General features: G+C 42.0%; 1 protein-coding gene and 1 long non-coding RNA gene across 5 annotated transcripts in view; one reads left to right on the forward strand and one right to left on the reverse strand.

Annotated features, from left to right (window-relative positions):
- ANO10 (anoctamin 10) overlaps nucleotides 1-26,576 on the reverse strand; it is a 230,588-nt gene that overhangs the window by 16,573 nt on the left and 187,439 nt on the right. The gene's annotated exons all lie outside the window — the stretch shown is intronic.
- LOC126064331 (uncharacterized) lies at nucleotides 711-21,494 on the forward strand. Of its 2 annotated transcripts, XR_007514483.1 has the most exons (4): nucleotides 8,681-8,863; nucleotides 9,368-9,476; nucleotides 19,040-19,136; nucleotides 21,115-21,494. It is a non-coding gene; the product is annotated as an uncharacterized LOC126064331 (long non-coding RNA). The 2 variants fall into 2 exon arrangements; XR_007514484.1 differs by lacking the exons at nucleotides 8,681-8,863; nucleotides 9,368-9,476 and adding an exon at nucleotides 711-778.

Consider the following 26,576-nt stretch of genomic DNA (forward strand, 5'->3'; position numbering starts at 1 on the left):
TTTCTCCCTTCGGAACACTGTTGGGACTTCGATAAACATAAAAAAAGTATATCTTCCATTAACGTCTAGTTTCCCAAAATCAGTATTCTAACAAAAACCATGTCAATTAATTGTGATACGGACTACGCTCTTTAAGACTATCACCTCCATTGCCCAAGAGATTGCTACGTACCCTTCACCTCCGGGAGCAGGATTTTGCCCCCAGCCAGGTAAGAATGGCTGCCAGTCTCTATGGCTGCCGGTCTCTATGGCTGCCAGTCATCAGAATTGCAACACTGGGCAACGCTTCTTCAAGCTTGAGCAAAGCCAGAGCCAGGAGTAGTTGGCTGGGTTGTGCTAGCTTTTTTCTCCAAGAAAGACACAGTAGGTGCTCTGGTGACCCAGTCCTGCAGGTGAAGAGGGTCCCTGGGAGATCCAAGGAGGTAGTTCACCCACACTCTGGGGACACATCTGTGGGTTTCCAACTCCCCTCTCCCTTTTTAAAGAATTTTTTTACTTACAGTCCTTAACAGGAGGCTAACCTTTCTTAGAGGAACAGGGCCTACACCCCCTGCTCCCCTACATACACACACCCAGAAAGGCCTGGATGAGGGGAGACAGTAGATTTGTCTGTGAGGAGGGAATGGCTTTTTCACAAACATGTGTACTCTAGGTCTTTGGAAGCAAAGAAATCCAAGACACTGGTGTGATCAGACACAGAGCCTGGATGAAGAAATTGGATCATTCGTGATGGACACTCCACTTACAGGCCAGCCTAACCACACGAAGTCTCTCCTGGGTATGTGTGTACTGCACGGGGGGTGTTGCCTTTGGTATGTCAGTGTAGGCTGAGAGGGGCTTTTGGTTTTGCAATGACAACAGGTTTCACTGTAATTAACAGTGGGTCCAGCCATGGGTTAACCATCTAGTGCCAGACGTGCATGCCCCTCTTGGCCTTGAAGAGGAGAGGTCCCAGGATGCTGAGTTGGGAAGGGAGTTGGGCCAGAGTGAGGCTGGGAGAGTTGGCACATGCAAATACACAGGCTTATCCCTGCTTCAGAAACCCTGGTGGCGTAGTGGTTAAGTGCTACGGCTGCTAACCAAGAGGTCGGCAGTTCAAATGTGCCAGGCGCTCCTTGGAAACTCTATGGGGCAGTTCTACTGTGTCCTATAGGGTCGCTATGAGTCGGAATCGACTCGATGGTAGCAAGTTTGGGTTTTGGTTATCCCTGCTTCTGACCATATTCCAAAGGCCTTAAAAAGTGGCTCTTTTGGGTTCTTTCCAAAATAATGGAAATATGATAATTTATTATAGTGGTTAAGAGCTCAGCTGCTAACCAAAAGGTCGGCAGTTGGAATCCACCAGCCACTCCTTGGAAACTCTGTGGAGGCAGTTCTACTCTGCCCTGTAGGGTCACTATGAGTTGAAGTTGACTCAATAGTAATGGGTTTGTTGTTTTGGTTTTTATAGATATGACAGGGCCACCCTTTGTCCACTTAATAGAAATAGAAAAATTCTGATTTTTCTTCTCCTCAGTAGGAAGTCACACCAGTAAGTCTCTCCCCCTTTCTCTTCTTAGGCACCAGATGCATGGGTGAACTTAGAAGATGTTCTTGGCTCCTTATGTGAGCCCAGTATTGCCAAATTTGTGTGTTATTGGGCGGGGGGGGGGGGGAACATTACTGTTTGTGAACTCAGAAAGAGGAAGAAAGAAAGCTAGAGCTAAAATGTTGTGGTACTACCCACACACCCTGTTTGGAAGAGGATGCAAAATAGGAGGAGTAGTAAAATGCACTTCTAGAAGCTCCTAAAATCACCGCAGAAACAAGCTAGAGCTAAAATGTTGTGGTACTACCCACACGCCCGGTTTGGAAGAGGATGCAAAATAGGAGGAGTAGTAAAATGCACTTCTAGAAGCTCCTAAAATCACCGCAGAAACAAGCTAGTTCATTTGCTTCCATCACTGCATCTAAGTCTAAAAATGTCACTGTATTTTGTGCTGTGAGAGAAGCTCTGCCCTCATCACACACTTATCAGAGACTGGATAGTTCTAGAAAGATGGTGTCTATCCACGTGATCAGTGCTCTCTTTAGTCCAACTTTTGGAAAGAAGGTCACAGTCACAGTTCAAGGTGAGCTGTCAGCCAGTGCAATCCTGCTTAAGCTACAGGACTGCAGACACAAGCTTCTAACTGAAAGTCACGACGATATCTACAGCGTGTGTCACAGCACCACTACCTCCTTGCTTTGCTTTTAGAAACACGAGCTGATCCATCTAATAGGTGTTGAATTAAATATGCCTTCAAATATTCAGGTCTTCCTCTAATGTTACTGCTGTCTTCCAGTGTGAAGCCAAGAACAGCAGAAAGCAGAAGAGATAAGCTGTTTGCTAACAGGGAATCCCCTGGTCAAAGTCATAAAATATGGATTTTTTTTGCCTGTTACTCAGAACGACCCACAAGTCATTTTGTTAAGAGGACATGGAATAAATGTCGCAGGAGCACAGGACCAGACTTTGGTGGAGTGGCTCTATGTCACCTAAGAAAGCCCTAGCTGATTCATGGAGCATTCATGTGGCTCCAGAGAGGAAAGAAAACCAGTATTTCCATTAATTGTGTTGGGCAAGTCAACTAAACAAGCTTGTGCAGAATAAAAAAATATGCAACTGTACCAGGTTGTGGGTATCTTTCTTTTTCTTGCCCTTTGAAACAAGCATGCCAGATAAGTATTTGGCAAGGCACATGGATAAATGCTCTTATTTCTGTAGGCTTGATTAAAATGACATGGAAGAGTAAAATGTCCATACAGTTAATAAAATAAACTCAGGGACAAAATGCCAGCATTTTTACTTTCAAAGTGGAACTGGCATCAACGCCAAGACTTCCTCAGTGTCCTCAGAAAAGCTTGCAACTCCCCTGCAGGCACAGCTCAGTGGCCGAGTATCCTGGGCTGGGAGGAAGTGACAGCTGACCAGACAGGAAAACACGTATGAGATGGAGATAGAACAAAACAATGCAGTGAGTCGGAGCTGAAAGGTCTCAACCCAATGAGAGGACAACTATTTCCAAACAAAGCCTTCATCAGCTACAATGCTCACCACTAATGATGACAGGTATCAAGAAAGGAATTCTGTCAACAGTTCTCAGGTTCTTGCCCTCTAGGGATTGTTTTCCATCCTTAGGGAATGGTTTTTTTTCACTGGGTAGGGAAACCTCATTGCCCCCACATACTGTATTTAACTCCGGGCTAACCATGCTAAGTGCTGTGAAGAACTTGCAGTTCCTGGGAGAGTGTGGGAGATACCTGGACTTCTGGCCACCAGGTGGACACGCCTGGGCTGGACCTTGAGCCCACCTCTCTGGTCCCTCCCAGTCCTCTATGGCCCTCCGCTATCCCCTATGGCCCTTTTGCCTGGGCCCCTTAGTGCAGAGGCCCCTGTGCAGGCTGTGCAGAGCACTCTGGGGCACTCCCAGCATGTCACTCTTGGCTCTTGCTATCACCCTTCATGCCCACACACTGAACTAGTAGCAGGTCTCTGGTTTGAGGGTCCCATGGCTTTACATGCACTTGTAAATTCCTACTGCTCTTTGAAGACATAGTGTGTGTGTCACATCTTGCATGAAGCCTCCTCAGACCACCACTGGCAGGGCTGGCATGCTCCCCTGTGTGTATTCTTTTGCTCCCTAAACTACTCCACACTGGCTCCTGGCCCTATTAATTCACTGAAATAGTTCCATCTAAGGTCACCAAGCTGGATGATGAATAAGGAAGACTGGAGAAGAACTGATACCTTTGACTTATGGTGCTGGTGAAGAATACTGAAGAACGAACAAGTCTGTCTTGGAAGAAGTACAACCAGAATGTTCCTTGGAAGCAAAGATGGTGAGACTTTGTCTCACATACTTTGGACATGTTAACAGGTGGGACCAGTCCCCAGAGAAGAATATCATGCTTGGTAAAGTAAAGGGTCAGTGAAAAAGAGGAAGACCCTCAAGGAGATGAATTGATACAGTGGCAACAACGGGCTCAAGCATAATAATGATTTTGAGGGTGGTGCAGGATCAGGTAGTGTTTCATTCTGTGATCCTTCAGAAGCAGGATGCTCCATAGTGCTGCTGATCCCAGTAGTAGTAAGAGGCTGCATGCCTTCAGACCTCCTGGAAGAGATTCCCCTTGAGACACCAACTGACACAACCCTCAAATCACCTTCAGAGAGAAAACATTTAGCAAATATTCATCAGGCCCCTATAATATGTTAGGCTCCCTGCAGCGTGAAGAGTTGAGATAGCGTGTAAAGCAAAAGGGAAGGTAGGGACCATAGAATCAGATGATGGATGGATAAGCTTTAACTAGAAGACAGGAGAGAGCACTCCCGGCAAAGGAAGCAGCATGTGCAAAGGCCTTGGCATGGAAGGATGAATGGTAACTGCAGGAGACAGGAAGAAGACCAGTGTGGCTGGAGGGAAAGAGGGAAGGGACGTGGAGAGTTAGCCAGGGGTTGGCAGGATTCAGCCTTGTACACCAGGCTATTGCCTCTACCCAGAAGCACAGGAGGCCATTGTCAGGGATTAAGTATGGGGTGGGACATCTGTAGATTTACAATTAGGCTACATCATGGAGGACAGATTGGGGGGTGTGGCCAGAGAGGATACAAGCTGATCAGTAAGGAAGTCATTCCAGCAGTTTTCATGAGGAATTAATGAGAGTAAACCCACTGCTGTCGAATGGATTCCAACTCATAGTGACCCTATAAGACAGAGTAGAACTGCCCCATAGGGTTTTCAAGGCTGTAAATCTTTACAGAAGCAGACTGCCACATCTTTCACAGGCAGAGCGGCTGGTGGGTTCAAACTGCTGACGTTTCGGTTAGCAGCCAAGCACTTTAACCACTGCCCCAACAGGGCTCCTTGAATGTATAAGAAGGTAGTCAAAATGTAGAGAAGTAGACAAATTTGAGAAATGATTAGGAGATGAAGTCAACAAAACTTGGTTTTCTGATGCTCCCGAGCTGTGCATTTGGGTGGATGGCTGTGCAGTTCACTGGTCTCCTCTCTACATTGTTCAACAGGGCAGAAAACAAGATGGTAGGGATAGTGGGACAGGGAGAGGTTGGTGTTCTTTATTCCATACTCAAGGCTTACTCTGATCTATGAGTACTTTCATGGGAGGATTTTATCATTTCATTTTGATCCTTTCTCCAGTTTTCAGTATCACCTTCTGTAACCCTAACAAGCAGGCAAACAAAACCCCTCCTGTTACCCACACTATGCAGATAACTAGAGAGCTGGCTACCAAGTGACAGATGCCATGGAAGAAATGCCCAGATCATTTGCGCCTTCCCTTAAGGGAGGGACATACACCCATGTCCCTTCCATAAAAAAGCATCAGAAGGGACTGTGATCATCTGTCCTTCATCAGTTCTCTTGCCAGCTAGGCAGCAAAATCTGTTTAAACATTTCCAGTCAGAGGGAGGACACTCCTCACAAGGAATTCCTCCCTCCCCCCCGCCGCCCCCGCCATTTTGGTCAGCTTGAATGATCAGAAAGGTCTTCTTTTATTTTGCCAAATCTAACACACTCTTTCTTCCAGCCAGTTGTCCTAAGTCTGTTCTCTGGAGTCATAGCAAAAACAACAACTGTGAGAGCAGCTAACATTTACTTCGTGTTTATCACTCTGCCACGCACCAAGTGAACTAGTCCCATGGCAACCCCAGAGGTAGATACTCTTACTATCTCTATTTTGTAAGGCAAGAGCCTGGGCCTTGGAGGGGGAAAACGATCTGCCCTCAGCCACTAGGAGATGCCCAGTAGAGGTGGAAAAAGATGCCTGGGCCTCCGCATTTGAAGGAAAGTTATAATCCACCCTCCCCCATTCTCAAATCATCTTGTCTTTTCTGGGTGAAAAACTGTCACTTTCTCCAACTTTTCTTCACGATATGGTTTTCAGAGCATTCTGACCACTCCTGAATTCTTCAGTGACTTTACAGAAATGCAGGACCGTTTATCAGGATTACTTGGGAGCCTGTCATAATTATCAGGATTACTAGGGAGCCCGTCATAAACGCAGAGTCTCAGGCCCCACCCGAGACCCGCTGCATCAGAATCAGCATTTTAATGAGATCCCCAGGGGATTTGTGGTAAGAAACACTACTCTCCCAGTCTAACACTGAATACAGCTGGAACTTTCACTTATTAATTCATTAAACCAATGAGCAGTCATTAAAGACCTACTATTTGTACGAGGCACTCTGTACACACCAGGAATCCCCCAAAACCCTTCTAAGTAGAGCTTAGAGTCCAGCAGAGAGAGATGCATAGGACAGTGGAGCCTTCAAGTGCTAGGGGGGAGTTCAGGGAACAGCAGCTGACTCTACTTGGGGCTGAAGGGACCCAGGGTCAGGGGGTCAGGGAAGGCTGGTGAAGAAAGCACTTGAGTCAAGTGCTAATGGAGTGCCCTCTGAGCAGTCAGTGAGAGACGGTTTCTGAGCAGGAGAGTGTGATGCCAAAGAAAGGAAGGTGGCTGAGAAATTCAGAGAAAGACCTTGAGCAGGAGAGGTGGCCAGGGCCCAGGAGGCCTTGGGTTGTACCCCTTTGTCCTGGACACTACTCTGTTACTGCAGGCTCTTCTTACATAAGCTTTTTTGGCAGTCTCCCTCTTGCCTCATGTGAACTTGCAGCCAAGCAGAAAGGCCTGCTTTTTTTCACATGAACTTGGTTTTTGGTCAGACTTTTCTGATCCTATACTTTTGTCATTTTTTAATTTGAATTTTTAAAAATTAATATTTTATTCTTGATGAAAATATACACAGCAAAACCTGCTCCCATTCATCATGGTTCCTAGACACAATGATCAATGACATTGGTTACATTCTTCACATTGTGTTAACATTCTTGTTATTTCTGTTCTACTTGTTTCACTCCCCTTTACTTAAACTTCCTACCCCAAACCTCCTCATCTATGTTTTAAAACAGCTGTCGACCATTTGGTCTTATATAATTTTTTTAAAAAAAGAATGCAATACTCAAGAGTGACAATATTTTTTTGAGCTAAACTGTTACTTAGTTTAAAGGTGACTTCAGGGGGTAGTTTCAATTCAGGGTTTGAAGATTAACTCAGGGCCATAGTCTCAGGGATTCCTCTAGCCTCAATAGGTCCAGTAAATCTAGATTCTTTAGAATTTGAAGTTCTATTCCACATTTTCCCCCTTTCTAGCAGGATCCATCTATCGTGTCCCTGATCAGAACGTTCAGTAGTGGCAGCCAGGCACCATCTAGTTCTTTTGGTCTCAAGGTACAGGAGGCAGTGGTTCATGGAGATAATTAGTTCTGTAGTCAGGTTCCATCTCTGATTTTTGGTTTTCCTTCTTTTCTTTTGCTCCAGGCACTTAGAGACCAATAGTTCTCTAAGTGCCTGGAGCAAAAGAAATAACTCTCTCAGATGGCTGCTCATAAGCTGTTAAGACCCCAGACACTACTTACCATACTGAGAGGTAGAACATAAACTTTAAGTATTGTGTTATGTTAGTTGACTGGATTGTCACATGAGACCATGGCACTAAGCCCTCAAACCGAGAGAACTAATCCCGTGAGGTGACTAAACCAAAAACCAACCTGTTGCCGCTGAGTTGATTCAACTCATAGCAACCCTATAGGACAGTAGGACAGGGTAGAACTGTGAGGTAACTGCTTATGTCTAATTAGCATCAGCACCTGCAGCACCCTCCCCCCCTTTTCAGTTGTCATTGTTGCAAAACCATATGTAACCTAGCATTTGCCAAGGGAGCCCAGATAGCACGATGGTTAAGCACTTGGCTGCTAACCTAAAGGTTGGTGGTTTGAACCTACCGGCTGCTCCGTGGGAGGAAAGACCTGGTGATCTACTCTTGTAAAGATCAAAAACCTGTTGCTGTTGAGTCGATTCCGACTCATAGCAACCCTACAGGACAGAGTAGAACTGTCCCATAGGGTTTACAGGGCTGTCAATCTTTTTTTTTTTTTTTTTTTTAATAATCTTTATTGTGCTTTAAGTGAAAGTTTACAAATCATCAGTCTCTCACACAAAAACCCATACACACCTTGCTACGCACTCCCAATTACTCTCCCCCTAATGGCTGTAAATCTTTTACAGAAGCAGACTGCCACGTCTTTCTCCCGAGGAGCAGCTGGTGGGCTTGAACCACCGGCCTTTCGATTAGCAGCCAAACAAATAACCACCACACCACCAGGGCTCCTCTCCTGTAAAGATTAGCACCTGGGAAACCCTGTGGGGGTGGTTCTACTGTGTCCTATAGGGTTGCTATGAGTTGGAATTGCCTCGAAGTCACACAACGACAGCAGTTGCCAATTCAGCCTTTTTTCTTGTGTATAGCCTATTGACATTATTTACATCAGTCAAGCTGTGCAAACTTCACCCACATTTGGTGAAATGTGATTGATTTTAAAAAAAAATGCAAGACCTTCAGTTTATCCTAGTTAAATTTTAATTTGTTCTCTTTGACCTTCATCACTAAAGCCTGTCAAGGCCTTTTTAGTTCCTTCATCTGGTTCATTAATTACTCTTCTGAGTGGGGCAGAGCCCAGAAGTGGGTCCTGGGCTTCTTGGATCTTTAGGTTGGCCCAAAGCTTTGCAGTATTACGGCCCTCGTGTTCACCTTTCACACAAATTCTTTTTGAGTTTGAAGTCACTGGAAAGGACTCTCTGTTAACTCCAGCAGTTCCTTGATTCACTTCCAACTTTGAAGCTTGCCCACCTGCCTGCTGCCTTTCTTCTGTTCCTCCATTCACTCTGGTTGCCGTGTGGAAGAAAGTAGAAGTGGAAAGTGGAAGCTGGGACAGCAGATGGGAGGCTGCCACTGTGGCTGGCAGTAGTCCATGTGTACGTAGGGGTGAGTGCTGGCCACGGGGAAAGTGGACAGTTCTGGAGACAGAGCCATTGTACTAGCTAAGGGACTAGAAGAGGGAGTGGTAAAGGGTTGGGGTAGAGCCGGTTACATGCTGGGAAGCTAGGGGAAGAGAAGCTTCAAGGCGTGGAAGTGAAGAATTAGGGCTTCCGTTCTTGTTTTTGAAAGCTCTCTTCACTGACAGTCTCTTGAACTCTCCTCCCTAAGGTTCTGGCTGGGGCTGCCTCTGTAGCACTTGTTATTTGCTTCTGCTGCTGGGACAGCGGTGGGGCTGAAGTTTGGGGAGGACGCAACTGGGGCAATGGGCAAGCTCAGTCTTTCTATGTCAGGTGAATCAGGGTTTAGTGTTGCAGAATCAACCCAGGAGGGAGGAGTGCCTGTTCATGGTAGAATACTCTGCCAAGTGGACATCCTCCTGAATCTCCGTTATGTCTCTCATGTTATCTCCCTAAGGCATCACTTCTGTTTTCTGTTTTTCTCTCCTTTTAGTGTCATGCAAATGTTTTCCACCCCCACCATGTTCCCATCTTCAGGTTCCTATTGGGTATGCATTTTCCTGACACAGAGCTTCTTGCAAATTCTCATCTATCAGAACAAGGTACATTACCTGCTATTGCTGGCCCAGTGCATTCCCTCCCTCCCCCGCCCCGTGTCTACTTCTTCCTTGCTATACAAGCCCATCTTTCGCTACAGAAGTATGAAAGTGCCAGGTGTTTTCTTTGTCTCCCCAGAAGTTAGGGCATGGACTAGTCATCAACTCCTGGCCAGTGAGGCTTGAGGAGAACTCAGCTGGGAGACTTCTGGGCAAGGTTTTCCTCCCTCACATAAAGAGACTCTGAGGAGAAGCTGCTCCTTTTTCCCCCTTGCATTTGGACATGCGTGTGAGGATATGGTCCCTGGAGCTGTGACAATCATCTCCGACCAAGATGAAAGCCAAATGCTGACGATAACTGGGTGGGAAAATAGAAAAGGCATAGGTTCTGGCTGTTCTCCCAATCCTCGGGCAGGCCCACCTGTGAACTTACTGTTATATCACATTTCAAGTTCATTGGATGACCTTCACTCTTTATATGTGAACAACCCAGAGATATCTCAGGCTATGAAAGTTCCTAAATTTCAACATTCTATGTTCTTCTGTAACTTATGGATACCTCCTCAACTAAATATGTCACATTTGCTGCTTATAATTCTACCTAGTCTAAAGGTTTTGTATGTTTTTTTTTGTTTTCTCCCTTAAGTCCTAATTTAAATTTTTCTTTATTATATTGGCCAATTTCCTGTCAAGGCCATTCTTGTTAGTATTTGAGATAGGTTCTATTGGTTGGTATATTTTGATATTTTCAGCCTCAGTTTAGAAACCAAAATCGTGTTCTTTGACTCCATGCAGCCATTTCTTTTCCCTTCCTTTCTTGTTACAAAGTCTTGACCTCCAACATGAATCACCAGGTCTTCTCTCTCTTACCCAGCGCTTCAACATCACTGGAGAAGCAACTCAAGTTATCTCCTATAAGCTGAGCTGTGATATCGTCCGTCCACCTCTCTAAACTCTCCCTCAATTGGGCCCTCCCAGGTTCTGGGCTTTCCTGTCCTTCCTCCTCCATTTCCAGATCTCTTCCTTTTTATCTTCATTTCCCAGTGTAAGGCAATCAAACCTGCTGTAGCTTCTCTCAGTTCCTCTCCACCCTCAACTCACCCCTAATTATTCTGTTCTAACAAGCCTAGAAACCGGGCTGGTCTAGGAAGAATACTCCAGGGAGAGGGGGAAGGCTGTGAACACTCACAGGGTATTGTAACTATTTTTTTCTGTCACACCTCATTTTCACAAGAATCAGGAGAAGTCCAGGGTGGCTGACTGGCCTGATGAACGTTGGCAGATTTGCTTTCGCATCTTGGAAATACATGCCAAAGCGACAACATCCTTCCTGCTTGGCGGTACATCCTCTGGTTCCCACCCCCACACATCACAGCTCCTTGTGGTCAATAGCAGGTTTCCATTGACTTGTCTATGATTTTTCTTCTTGTTCTAAAGCCTAGTACGCAGTTCCCCCTGCTCTCACCCCCAAAAGTCCGGATTTCCTCTCTACGGAAAAATCTTTCTGTCATAAACACCAGTAGCTCTGCATTCTTCCTTTTCCCCATGTCAAATTCTTCCACCCTCACCTCTTGACTCTAAGCCTCTTCAGGATATTTGTTTTCCTGGCTTCCTTCTTGAAATTTTTCCATTCTGCACAGGAATTTTTAATCCCCTCTAAAAAGTTACATTCTAGACCTTCTCTTCTAGTAAAATCAGACAGAAAACAAAAAAGAAAAAAAAAAAAAACACCATACACATCCATTTAGTTTTCACATTCGCAGAATCTTTTCTTATACTGGTGAGGGTCTCAGGAAAATCAAGTGACATAACAACAGCTCAGCATAACTGAATAAAAGCAACACAGTTAACTGAAGGCCACTCTGTGCTGGCACATGTTGGGTGCTTTGCATTCATTATGTCTAATTCTCATAGTGCTTTCCATTTTACAGGTGCAGTAACTGACATGCACAAAGGTTGGGTCACATGATCAAGGCCCTACAACTAATAAGTCTTAGGATATAAGCCCAGGGCTCCTTGGATCCAAAGTCACTGTTCTTTCCAATTCCTTCAATTTCCATATTTCCTGGCATTCAAGGGACTTATAACTCTCTGTAGCTTTTCCTAAAAAACAGTGTTTTTGATTTCAGGATACTATGATTTTTCCGGACTTGTTTGCTCCTGCTCAGTGGAAAAAAGGGGTATGAGTTGGGGGTAAGGTGGGGGAAGCTAAATTCTGATGTGCGATCTCTCTATCCCAGAGGTCCCTGGGGCAGTTTTCTAGCAGAGTCTCCTGATTTTCTTTAGTTTTCTCATTATATGTTGTTGCTCTCGTTAGGTGCCACCGAGTCGGTTCTGACTCATAATGACCCCATGCACAACAGAACAAAACACTGCCCAGTCCTGCACCATCCTTACAATTGTTGTTACGCTTGAGCTCACTGTTGTAGCCACTGTGTCAATCCACCTCGTTGAGGGTTTTACTCTTTTCCGCTGACCCTGTACTTTGCCGAGCATGGTGTCCTTCTCCAGGGACTGATCCCTCCTGACAACATGTCCAAAGTATGTAAGATGCAGTCTTGCCATCCTTGCTTCTAAGGGGCATTCTGGTTGTACTTCTTCCAAGACAGATTTGATCATTCTTTTGGCAGTCCATGGTATATTCGATATTCTTCACCAACACCACAATTCAAAGGCGTCGATTCTTCTTCGGTCTTCCTTATTCATTGTCCAGCTTTCACATGTACATGATGTGACAGAAAATACCATGGCTTGGGTCAGGTGCACCTTAGTCTTCAGGGTGACATCTTTGCTTTTCAACACTTTAAAGCGATCCTTTGCAGTATATTTACCCAATGCAATGCATCGTTTGATTTCTCAATTGCTGCTTCCATGGCTGTTGATTGCAGATCCAAATAAAATGAAATCCTTGAAAACTTCAATCTTTTCCATTTATCATGATGTTGCTTATTGGTCCAGTTGTGAGGATTTTTGTTTTCTTTATGTTGAGGTACAATTCACACTGAAGGCTGTGTCTCTGATCTTCATTAGTAAGTGCTTCAAGTGCTCTTCACTTTCAGCAAGCAAGGTTCTGTCATCCATATAATGCAGGTGGTTAATGAGTCTTCCTCCAATCCTGATGCCCCATTCTTCTTTATATAGTCCAGCTTCTTGGATTATTTGCTCAGCATATAGATTTAATAGGTATGATGAAAAGATACAACCCTGACGCACACCTTTCCTGACTTTAAACTAATCAGTATCCCCTTGTTCTGTTCGAACAACTGCCTCTTGATCTATGTAAAGGTTCCTCATGAGCACAATTAAGTGTTCTGGAATTCCCATTCTTCGCCGTGTTATCCATAATTTGTTACGATCCACATAGTTGAATGCCTTTGCATAGTCAATAAAACACGGGTAAACATTCTTCTGGTATTCTCTGCTTTCAACCAGGATCCATCTGACACCAGCAATGATATCCCTGGCTCCACATCCTCTTCTGAAATCACCCTGAATTTCTGGCAATTCCCTGTTGATATACTGTTGTAGCCGTTTTTGAATGATCTTCAGCAAAATTTTGCTTGCGTGTGATATTAATAATATTGCGTCTGTCAGTCTGTCATACTGTGGGGGCTTGCGTGTTGCTGTGATGCTGGAAGCTATGGCACCTGTATTCAGGTATCAGTAGGGTCACCCATGGAGGACAGATTTCAGCTGAGCTTCCAGACTAAGAGACTAAGGAAAAAGACCCAGTAGTCTGCTTCTGAAAAGCATTAGCCAGTGAAACCCTTATGAATAGAGTGGAACATCGTCTGATATAGTTTTGGAAGATGTGCCCCCAGGTTGGAAGGCACTCAAAAGATGACTGGGGAAGAGCTGCCTCCTCAAAGTAGAGTCGATCTTAATGACATGGATGGAGTAAAGCTTTTGGGACCTTCATCTGCTGATGTGGCACATCTCAAAATGAGAAGGAACAGCTGCAAACATTCATTAATAATTGGAACCCGGAATGTATGAAGTATGAATCTAGGAAAATTGGAAATCATCAAAAATGAAATGGAACACATAAACATCGATATCCTGGGCATTAGTGAGCTGCAATGGACTGGTATTGGCCATTCTGAATCAGACAATCATATAGTCTACTATGCTGGGAATGACAACTTGAAGAGGAATGGTGTTGCATTCATCATCAAAAAGAACATTTCAAGGTCTATCCTAAAGTACAACGCTGTCAGTGATAGGATAATATCCATACGCCTACAAGGAAGACCAGTTAATACCACTATTATTCAAATTTATGCACCAACCCCTAAGGCCAAAGATGAAGAAATAGAAGATTTTTATCAGCTGCTACAGTCTGAAATTGATCGAACATGCAATCAAGATGCATTAATAACTACTGGCGATTGGAATGTGAAAGTTGGAAACAAAGAAGAAGGATTAGTAGTTGGAAAATATGGCCTTGGTGACAGAAACAATACTGGAGATCGAATGATAGAGTTTTGCAAGACCAACGACTTCTTCATTGCAAATACCTTCTTTCACCAACGTAAACGGTGACTATACACATGGGCCTTGCCAGATGGAACACACAGGAATCAAATTGACTACATCTGTGGAAAGAGATGATGGAAAAGCTCGATATCATCAGTCAGAACAAGGCCAGGGGCCGACGGTGGAACAGACCATCAATTGCTCATATGCAAGTTCAAGCTGAATGCGAAGAAAATCAAAGCAAGTCTACAAGAGCCAAAATATGACCTTGCGTATATCCCACCTGAATTCAGAGACCATCTCAAGAATACATTTGACACATTAAACACTAGTAACCGAAGACCAGACAAAATGACATCAAGGACATCATCCATGAAGAAAGCAAGAGGTCACTGAAAAGACAGGAAAGAAAGAAAAGGCCAAGATGGATGTCAGAGGAGACTTTGAAACTTGCTCATGAACGTTGAGCAGTTAAAGAAAAAGGAAGGAATGATGAAGTAAAAGATCTGAACAGAAGATTTCACAGGGGAGCTTGAAAAGACAAAGTATTATAATGACATGTGCAAAGAGCTAGAGATAGAAAACCAAAAGGGAAGAACACGCTCAGAGTTTCTCATTATACAGATGACAAGATTTTAAAGAGCAAAAATTTTAAGTTCTGAAGTCCTACTTACCAATTTGTTCTTTTATGGTTCATGTTTTAGAAGTCGTATCTAAGAAATCTTTGCCTAACCCAAGGTCACAAGGAATTTATCCTTTTTTTTTTCCTAGAAGATTTATAGTTTCAGGTTTTATATTTAGGCCCATGATCCATTTAGAATCAATTTTTTTTTGTATATAGTGTGGGGTCTGGGTCTGTGTTCATTTTTTCAATATGAATATTCAATTGTTCCACACCATTTGTTGAAAGACTATCCTTTCTCTACTGTATTGTCTTTGCACCTTTGTCAAAAATCAGTGGTAAAACCAACTAGAACTAAGAGACATATATAGAACACTCCATCCAACAACAGCAGAAGAAGCATTCTTCTGAGTGCACAGGAATCATTCTCCAGGATAGATCATATGCTAGGTCACAAAACAAGTCTCAATAAATTTTAAAGGATTAAAAAAAAAATCATACCAAGTATCTTCTCTAACCACAGTGGAATGAAACCAGAAATCAATAAGAAAAGGAAAACTGGAAAATTCACAAATACGTTAAAATTAAACAGCACATTCTTAAACAACCAGTGGGTCCAAGAAGAAATCACAAGGGGAATTAGAAAATATTTAGAGATGAATGAAAATGAAGCACAACATATTAAAATTTCTAGGATGCAAAAAAAGGGCAGTGCTCAGAAGGAAATTTATAACTGTAAACACCTACATTAAAAAGGAAAAATGATCTCAAATCAATAACCTAAGTTTATATCTTAAGGAACTAGGGGGAAAAAAAAGCAAATTAATCCAAGGAAGGAAATAATGAAGATTAGAGCACAGATCAATGAAATAGAGAACAGAAAAACAATAATCAATGAAACCAAAAGTTGGTTCTTTGATAAGATCAATAAAATTGACAAACCTTTAGCTAGAATGACAAAAAAAAAAAAAGAGAGAAGACCCAAATGACTAAAATCAGAAATGAATGTGGAGACATTACTATCTGTCAGGGAAAAAAAAAAAAGATTATAAGAAAATACTATGAATAGTTGTATGGGCCAACAAATTTGAAAATTTAGGTGAAATGGACAAATTCCTAAAAACACACAAATTACTTAAATCGACTCAAGAAGAAACAGAAAATATCAACCGACTTATAACAAGTAAAAAGACTGAAGCAGTAATCAAAAATTTCTCAACAAAGAAAATTCTAGGACCAGATGACTTCACTGGTGAATTCTACCAAACAGATGAAGAAGAATTAACACTAATCTTTCTCAAACCTTCCAAAAAACATAAGTATTTTGTTTTTATTTATCAGCATTACCCTGATACTTAAGCCAGAAAAAGACACCACAAGAGGAAAAAAAAAAGACCAATATCCCTTGTGAATACAGGTGCAAAAATTCTCAAAAAAAGCTCACAAACCAAATTCAACAGCATACTAAAAGGACTACACACCATAACCAAGTGGGATTTATCCCAGGAATGCAAGGGTAGTTCAACGTAAGAAAATCAATCAACATAATACACCATAGTAGTAGAACGGAGTGAAAAAAAAATCACATACCCATTTCAACTGATATGGAAAAGGCATTAAAAAAAAATCTATTTGACACATCTTCATGATAAAAACACTCAACAAACTAAGGATAGGAGAACAATTTCACAGCACGATAAAGTGCATTTACGAAAAACTCACAGCTAACATCATATTCAATGGTGAAAGACTGAAAGCTTTCTTCCTAAGATCAGGAACAGGACAAAGATGCCTGATTTCACCACTGCTATTCAACATTTTGGGTTTTTTTATTCAACATTGTATTGGAAATCTCAGCCAGAGTAATTAGGCATGAAAAACAAATAAAAGGCATCTAAATTATAAAAGGAGATGTAAACAAGTTGATCCCATATAGACAGTTCTTAAAAAAGCATAATGGTCAAAGCAGACATTTTTTACTAGTTAAGCTGAACTATTGTTTGGTTTTAAGATGACTTCAGGGGATATTTTTGGTTTAACATTTAAAGATTATCTAAGGGCAATAATTTCAGGGGTTCATCCAAACTTCATGGCTCCAGGAAATCTGAAATCCATGAGAATCTGAAATTCTGTTCTACATTTTCTCCCTTTAGGTCAGGATTCTTCTATAGAATCTTTGATTAAAATGTTCAGTAATGGTAGCCAGGCACCATCTAGCTCTTCTAGTCTCATGACAGAGGGAGTTGTTCATGGTGACAAATAGCCACACATTGCATATCCTCCTATTCCTGACTCTCCTTGTCCCCTGTTGCTCTAGGTGAATAGAGACCAATTGTGCCATGGATGTCTGCTTGCAAGTTTTTAAGAGCCAAGATACCACACAACAAACTAGTAGGTAGAACAGAAGCAGTAAACATGTTATTAGGCCAATTAACTGGGATGTCCCATGAAAACATGACTCTAAACCTCCAAAGCAAGGAACCAAACCCCATGAGGTTTTTGATTGTACAAAACAGCCTCAGCAGCTATTCTTTTTTAATGTTGTTGTAAACGCAGCTACCACTCAACTTTTGTCAATTGAGATTTTCCAGGTGTACAGCTTATTGGCAACAATTATAATACTTATTATTCCCTATTACCGGGGAAGACCTTCCTGAGACTTCTTCCCAAAGTCCTGTGAATTACGAGTTTTTCCAGTCTAGCTTGGCATCTGCACTGTTCCCAGCTCTATGTCATAATCAGGGGCTGTGTTTCCTCTAATCCTTTTAGATGGTTCTTTCCCTGACCTCAGGAAGCTTCTTCACATGCATGAATTGATCAGTATTCTGTTGATTACTAGAGGTAGCCCTCTGTAGCTCTTTGGGGTTTTCTCTCTGTTCAGCTCTCTCTTCTGCGAACTGTTAGTTGCCTGGGTCTCCCTGGGCTCCCAGTCTGAAGGTGGTAAGCTGGGGTGTTTGTAGAACTCAAATTGTTTGCTTCCCATCTCTCAGGGATCACTGTCCTTTGTTATCTGATGTCCTGTATTTAGAAAAACATTGTTTCATATATTGTGCTTTTGGTTTTTTGTGATGTTTCTGCCATGAGATATTTTTATCCAGATTTTACAAATTGAGAAACTGGGTGTTAATGGACATCAATTACCTTGGTCAAGGTCAAATGGCGAAAAGGACAGGATCTTCTGACCACAAAGCTGTCTCCCATATATCATGGTGTAGAGGGGGTTGTTTAGAACAAATAAAAACAGATTCTATTAAATAAGGATATGATGACTTGGTATCAACGATTCTTAAGATTTGTTCAGTGGTTTTAACTTTTGAAAATTGCTTTCATGTCCATTTTACCTATTGTGGAATTCTATACCTGATAAATATATAAATACTGTAGACTAACACTGAACTTTTGATAAATTAATGGATAAGAGAAAAAGTTTGTCATTGAAATTTTCCCCTTGAAATTGCTAAAGTAATATATCTCTTTGTAGTAATTCAAAAAAAATAGGCATATAGAGATTAAAAAGTGAATTTCCCTTTCACACTCTAATCTTGGTCTCCTTCTCAGAGGTAACTTCTGTGAACAGTATGGTATTTATCCTTTATAGTCTTATTTTATTCATTCATTCAGCAAATATTGACTCAGCACATATGGGCCAGTAATGTGTTGCAGAACCTGATAAAAACGAGAGGGTTTTTTCCTAGAGAAGTTGTGTTCTAAATGGATTTTATTATTTATTTATTACAATACAATTTTGGTCTTCAACACACTGGAGTATGGACTTTGGAGCCAAACAATCTAGGTTAAATACCAGTTTTGCTATCTTGAAACTGTGTGTCCTTGAGAATTTCCCAAACTCTGTGCCTCAGTTTCCTTGTCTGTAAATGGTGATAACAGTACCTATCTCATAGGGTTCTTAACAGGATTAAACAAATTTATATGTAAAACAGTTAAAATAGTGTCTGAAAAGTTGAAAATGTTAGCAGTTACTATTACTATCCACCTTTCCCTATTGTATGATTCATCATTTTTAATTAAAATATTTTTATTATTTTAACAATCATTTTAATTGCTAATAACTCCTTTTTGTACTCTAATCATTTCTTTTTCCTATTAACGTTTCTTGTGTATGGCTGCAAAACCTTCTGAAATCTCTCTAAAGATTTTAATTAGAATGTTCTTCTGTTATCTTGTATTATCTGTTTATGGGTCAGTTTTTTATCTTGGCTTCTTTCTATTATACTATTGGTTTTCTTCAAATATCTGATGATCCTTGATGGTTTCTTCACATTTAGAAAGAAGGGCTAGGTAATCCTTGGTGGTCTACTCACATTTGGGAAAGAAGGACTAGGAGATAAGAATGGGTAGCAGCCAGGGGTTTCCTCTGCCCCTCTCCCATCTGTCTGTGCCTTGTCCTCGCTTCTGAATGGTGGGACTATGTATGAGGACCGCATATACCAACAAACACATTTTCCTTTAGGGTGTGTGTGCTGGCAGCAGGCAGGCAATCTGCAGGCCCATGAGGGCCCACATCAGAAGAGCTCCAGATGGGCAGACTCAGCACCTTCTACCCCCAGGTACCATGGCCTTTCCTTGTATCCCCTTCCTGTGGGCTATGCAAGTTCAGAATTACTTGGAGATCCCTCACAGTTACAGACCTCTTTCTAAAAGCCCCCATCCCAACTACCCTCACATGAAAACCTGGCTGACTGAGAAACGTGGGAAAGCCCTCAGCCTCTCGGTGTCTTATTCCCCATCTGTAAGCACTATGTGTAAAAAGACCTCTTCTAACTATGGAATATGATGGCCTGTGTCAAGGAGATGACTGGATCTTGAACACGGCTAAAGGAAGATCAGAGATGCTGTAAACCACAAGTGTAAAGATTATTGACAGATTTTGTTTTGTCCTTAAGACCATCAATAATCTTGATCCCACAAGATCTATTTTTATAGCTCCCATAGTATTTTTTCCTGAGTAAGACAGGCTGGTCACAGCATTTATAAAGGACCCACTAGGGTCACGTGCCAGGAACCCAGGATCATCAAACATGCACTTTCCATCAAATAAACACTCATGAACCAAAGGAGAATACAGTTTCATTTAAAAAAAAATTTAAAAAACTAAAAAATCCCAGGTTCCCTTTTAGGCTGAAATTCTGTTATTCAATCACTTTGTGTATCTATCAATTATAGAGACACATTTAAAAAAAGGGAGAGAAAAAAGGAAAACACCAAAATATGCCATAAATAAAATTAAACACTATTTCTTTTGTTAATGGGCTTCTACTTGGACTCTTACGTTATTTTTAATCCGGTTGTTTACACACATTTTCAATTCGTTTAATCATTTCACAGGCCAGTAGTTTCATGGTTCAATTTGTTTCAGGCATAATGCAGCGTTACCAAATATCTCAGATGATTTTGGGGTTGGAAAAATTAAAGAATTAAAATTGAAACAATTCTACTTATTGCTTTTTTTTGTTCTAATTACAGAATGAAGCCATTTCCATAAATATAAATATGTTCTGTAATAGGATAAAAGAGCCCTGGTGGCATGGTGGTTAAAGTGTTTGACTGCTAACCAAAAGGTCGGCAGTTTGAAACTACCAGCGGCTCTGTGGCAGTCTGCTTCCATAAAGATTTACAGCCTTGGAAACCCTACAGGGTTACTATGAGTTGGAATTGACTCAACAGCAGTGTGGCTTTTTAACAGGATAATAGATATAATAAATAAGATTAATATCTTCCTATATTTCCTAACTTTCCCCTTGCATTCTTTGAAGTGCCCAAAAGCCATCACATTTTTAGAACCAGGCTGAACTGATGTTTACTTTGTGGTCAGTAAGTGCCAGGCTTGGGCAGATGCTATCTTCTTTAATCTGTGCAGTTTTTCAGGGAAGCTGGCACCACCATCCCCCATTTTACTGATGAAGAAACATGGCTCTCAGAGGTCACTGCGCCTGGGGGAAGGCAGACACCACGGTACAGCCTGGTTTGGGCACAGAGTCTCCACCACCTGCCCAGTGGGCTTTCTTTTAGCTCAGCTGCCACCAAAACTCTGTAACGATAGACAGCCCTATAGCATATACCTGCTCACTTGCTAGTTTTCCTTAAAACAAACCAACAAGCACAAACATAAAACTTTATTTCTCATAAATTCATTAAATAATACTCTTCCCATCAAAAACTTAAAAATATTGAGGACACAAAGCTAGAAAGAACAACGTAATCAGCCACCTCATATCCACCACCCAGCTTCTTTAAGAAATAAACATTGCTAATATAATTGACTATTTTTTTTTTGTTGGGTTTTTAATATAATTGACTATAAAAAAAAAAAAAACTTTAGCTATAATAAACCAAAAAAAAAAAAAAAGTTGGTTTTTGGTTTATTATAGCTTGGCACCCTCCACACTATCTTATCTGACTCTCCAGAGGACCACTCTGGATAGTATATTTATCATTCCTATGTTTAGTGGGTATGCACTGCTCTTCCCTCACGCGTACTATACTTAAATGGTGCATAATATTGTTTTAAAATTTTGTCTATGGCAGAGCTGCCCACACAGGACTCCAGGGCGAACTGGTTACCAATGTGTTGGGAGACTGAATCATCCTGTGCTCTCGGGTGAGTCACGTCCCCGAACAGCCCTCACCCTAGAGTGCTATAGAAACATCATCACCCTGGCTGGAAGCCGAGGCAGCCTCGGTCCTTTCCAAGGCCATTCCTTCCACCTAAGCTCTTGATCTCTCTACTGCCCTGCACCCCGGCTTTGTTCAACATGGCGCCATGCCCTGCCAGCACCACGGGGGACTCTTAGACAGCTCAAGGGTAAGTGCTGAACTGGGATAATCTCTGACTACAATTACATGTCTTCTCTTCAAGCTCACTTTAAAAACACACCTTAGTGTGTCTAATGAAGATAATTAAACAACTAACCACTAAAGTAAGAAGCATATGCTCTACAATAAATCAACAGATTACCAAGGCCTCACTGATGGTCTATTAAGGATTTCAGCTCTGCTTCAAGCAAATTATAAGGACATTTTATCAGGAAGCATCATGCCATGGCTGATATTTGTTTTGTCTTAAGGCAAAATGCCACCTTCCCCATCAACCGGGGAATAAGCACGCCTTCTTCTGTCTTCCCACAGCATGTCTGCTTGGTGTTCAAGCCAGTTGTTGGCGTATTTCTTCCTCCACTTGCCTCCTTAGCCCTGAACACTGGACCTTACAAAGTAAATGCTCAATGCAGGTAAAACCCTGCACAGGGCAGAGCTACAGTTCCCAAACTCTGCAAAGAGACACCCTACAGGGTGAACTCACAGGGGTGCCACAAGATATTTTAGATTTTCAAGAGAAACACAGCAACACTCAACATCTCTCTGATATCAGAAAACAGCAAGAGCCCGTGAAAGTTAGTCTCCACACCTGATGCTTTCAGTCTAATTATCTAGTGAGTCCAGCCTTAGCTAGCGGGATAGTTTTGACGGGGGATGCACAGGAAAAAGGTTATCTGACACCCAGGGAGGTTGGAAACAAGGCTGAGCCTGTGTGGATGTGTCAGCAAGACGTCTAGGGCAGTGTGAGAGGGCTGGGCCCCTCTAGGTCTGTGGGAGTTAGAGATGTGGCCTATCACCAAAGGGCTGGGGGTGATGTGGGGCTGATGGATGAGAAAACCCTGTTCCAATGAGACGGGAAGAATCATTTTTCCTGAACTATTCACCCTCTGATCCCATTCTAAACCCAAGGAAAACTGCACAATAATGGCATTTTAGATACGTAACACTTTGTTTTAAATAGGCTTGAGCAGCTCACCTATAAACTTAACCCATTCACCGAGTGCCTGTGATGACACAGGGGGTGTCCTAGGATGGCACCCCCTACCCATGATTCCCATCTCCTGGTCTCCATGCCTTGCATAATCTCCTCCCTTCCCCCTCCACCCTGCCCAAGTGTGGGCAGGACCTGGGACTTGCTTCTAACCACAAGAATATGACAAAGGTGATGGATGTCATTCCCATGATTAGATTAGATTATACGGCAAATGTATAATCTCTACCAGTTGACTTCATCAATTAAAAGAAAGGTTAGTTGGGAGCCCTTTAAAAGAGGGCTTAGACTCTCCCTGAGGCCAGAGATTCCATACAGAAAGACTCCCTGTTGTGGCTTTGAAGAGTAAGCTGCCTGTTGTGAGAGGGTCTGTGGAGAGGGCTATGTGGCAAGGAATTGTGGGTGGCTTCTAGGTGCTGAAAGCAGCCCCAGGCCAACAGCCAGCAAGAAAACAGAAACACATAGTCTTATGGCTACAAGGAGATGAATCCTGCCCATAACCTGAGAGAGCTTGGAAGCAGATCTTTCCCCAGTTGAGCCTCTGATGAGACTGCAGCCCTGACAGACACCCCGACTACAGCCTAGTGAGACCTAGTGAGCAGAGGACCTAGCTAAGTTGTGCTTGAACTCCTGATCCACAGAAACTATGAGAAAAATTGTGTGTTGTTTTAAGATCCTAAGTTTGTGGCAATTTATTATACTGCAGTAGAAAACTAATATAGTGCCTAAGGTAGAAATTCTTTCTGCTATATTCTTGAAGTATTGCATATGTGAAGCAGTCAAGCAGAAATTGTCTCTAAAACTTTTTACAGTTTTAAGTAACTGAAGATTTGAAAAATGTTTCAGATCTGAGACATAATTTTCACCTCAAATTGATTTAACACAAAGCATTTGGCTGCTAATCAAAAGACTGTCAGTTTGAATCCACCAGCCACTCCTTGGAAACCCTATGGGGCAGTTTTACTCTGTCCTATAGGGTCGCTATAAGTTGGAATTAACTCAGTGGCAATGGGTTTGGTTTTTTGGTTTTGTATCTTAAATAAATGAAAAATCCTGTGTATTACTTGGTTCTTCTAGAAAACTGCTCCTGGTCTTGCAGGATTACGATGGCTCTGACTTTTAAGAGCCTCTACCCTTTGCCTGCCCCCACGTGTCTGTCAGTTTGTCGTACTGTGGGGGCTTGTGTGTTGCCGTGATGCTGGAAGCTATGCCACTGGTATTCAGATACCAGCAGGGTCACCCATGGAGGACAGGTTTCAGCTGAGCTTCCAGACTAAGACAGACTAGGAAGAAGGACCCGGCAGTCTACTTCTGAAAAGCATTAGCCAGTGAAAACCTTATGAATAGCAGTGGAACACTGTCTGATACAGTGCTGGACTGGGCAGTGTTTCGTTCTGTTGTGCATAGGGTTGCTATGAGTCGGAACCGACTCGCTGGCACCTAACAACAACAACACCACCCTTTGCCCAAAGAGCCCTGGTGGCACAATGGTTAACTGCTTGGCTGCTAACCAAAAGGTTGGCAATTCGAATCTACCCAGAAGCTCCAGACGAGAAAGACCTGGTGATCTGCATCCCTAAAAATTACAGCCAAGTAAACACTACTACTCTGTCACATGGGGTCACTATGAGTCAGAATTGACTCAACGGCACCCAACAATAACAACACTTTGACAAACTCTAGAAAGAGTCACAGCAATAACAGATCCCCAAGAAATCCCAGCTGGGTGTGATTTCACCGGGTTGTTATTGTCGTTAGGTGCCATAGAGTTGGTTACTACTCATGGGGACCCTATGTACAACAGAGTGAAACACTACCCAGTCCTGCACCATCCTCACAATCGTTGCTATGTTTGAGCCCATCGTTGCAACCAGTGTGTCAAGCTACCTTGTTGAGGATCTTTCTCTTTTTCACTGACCCTCTACTTTACCAAGCATGATGTCCTTCTCCAAAGACTGGTCCTTCCTGATAACATGTCCAAAGCATGTGAGACAAAGTCTTGCCTTCCTCTCTTCTAAGGAGCATTCTGGCTGTACTTCTTCCAAGATCTGTTCGTTCTTCTGGCAGTCCATGGTATATTCAATATTCTTTGCAAACACGATAATTCAAAGGCATCAATTCTTCTTCGGTCTTCCTTATTCATTGTCCAGCTTTCACATGTATATGATGTGACAGAAAATACCATGGCTTGGGTCAGGTGCAGCTTAGTTCTCAAACTGACTCCTTTGCTTTTCAACACTTTAAAGAGGTCTTTTGCAACAGATTTGCCCAATGCAATATTTGATTTCTTGACTGCTGCTTCCATGGGCTTTGATTGTGGATTCAAGTAAAATGAAATCCTTGACAACGTCAATATTTTCTCCGATTATCATGATGTTGCTTATTGGTAAGGATTTTTCTTTTATGTTGAAGTGTAATCCAACCTGAAAGCTGTAGTCTTTGATCTTCATCATTAAGTGCTTCAAGTCCTCTTCACTTTCAGCAAGCAAGATTGTGTCATCTGCATATTGCAGGTTGTTAATGAGTCTTCCTCCAATACTGATGCTGCATTCTTCATATACTCTGGCTTCCTGGATTATTTGCTTACCATACAAAGTGAGTAAGTATGGTGAAAGGATACAACCTTGACACACACCCTTCCTGACTTTAAACCACACAGTATCTCCTTGTTCTGCTTGAATGACTGCCTCTTGGTATATATACAGGTTCCACATAAGCACAATTAAGTGTTCTGAAATGCACAGTCTTCCAATGTTATCCATAACTTGCTATAATCCACACAGCTGAATGTCTTTGTATAGTCAATAAAACACAGGTAAACATCTTTCTGGTAGCGTCTGCTTTCAGCCAAGATCCATCTGATTTCAGCAATGATATTCCTCATTTCACGTCTTCTTCTGAATCTGGCTTGAATTTCTGGCAGTTCCCTGTGGGCAACAGTTTTTCAGTCATCTTCAGCAAAGTTTTACTTGTGTGTGATATTAATGATATTGTTTCATAATTTCTGTTGGATTAATTTTCTTTGGAATGGGCACAAATACGGATCTCTTCCAGTTAGTTGGCCAGGCAGATGTCTTCCAAATTTCTTGGCTTAGAACTGGGAGTGCTTCCAGTGTTTCATGTGTTTGTTGAAACATCTCAATTGGTATTTCATCAACTTCTGGAAGCTTGTTTTTCACCAATGCCTTCAGTGCACCTTGGACTTCTTCCTTCAGTACCATTGGTTCTTGATCATATGCTACCTCCTGAAATGGTTGAATATCAACCAATTCTTTTTGGTATAGTGACTCTGTATTCCTTGTATCTTCTTTTGATGCTTCTGCATTGTTCAACATTTTGCCCACAGAATCCTTCAATATTTCAACTCAAAGCTTGAATTTTTTCTTCAGCTCTTTCAGCTAGAGAAATGCTGAGCATGTTCTTCCCTTTTGGTTTTCTAACTCCAGGTCTCTGCACATCTCATTATAATACTTTACTTTGTCTTCTCGAGCCGCCCTTTGAAAAATTTTCTTTAGCTCTTTTACCTCATCATTTCTTCCATTTGCTTTAGCTACTCCACATTCAAGAGCAGATTTCAGAGTCTCTTCTGATATCCATTTTGGTTTTTTCTTTCTGTCTTGTCTTTTTAATGACCTTTTGCTTTATATATGATGTCCTTGATGTCATCCTACAACTCGTCTGATCTTCAGTCATTAGTGTTCAATGCATCAAGTCTATTCTTGAGATGGTCTCTAAATTCAGGTGGGATATACTCAGTGTTGTACTTTGGCTCTCATGGACTTGTTTTAGTTATCTTCAGCTTCAACAGGGTGCTATATATTAATTAGATTGAAGGACCTAGGAATTCCTGAAACAGTCCACACAAGGAATTGGCCAGATGCAATGTGAGGATGGCCACCTCAACCCATGCAGTCCCCTTGACCTTCCAGAACCCTTTGTGTTGTGATGTTATAAAGATTTTAAAGCTTTCCAGTAATTTATGAGAAACTTCAAAATTATTCCTTAATGCTTTTTAACTAGTAGAGTTCTGCCAAAGAGCTGGAATCTCAACTTCAAATATATACTTGTGATTTCCTAATTATCGATCAACTTATCTGGTATTGCTAGATTTTCATCAGCTGCTTTGCCAAGGATAATTATCCGCTTCCTTGGGCCTGAAGAGAAAAACAATTTTCCTCTAATT

This window comes from Elephas maximus, chromosome 20, assembly GCF_024166365.1.
Source record: "Elephas maximus indicus isolate mEleMax1 chromosome 20, mEleMax1 primary haplotype, whole genome shotgun sequence".
In the NCBI taxonomy this organism is placed as follows: Eukaryota; Metazoa; Chordata; class Mammalia; order Proboscidea; family Elephantidae; genus Elephas; species Elephas maximus.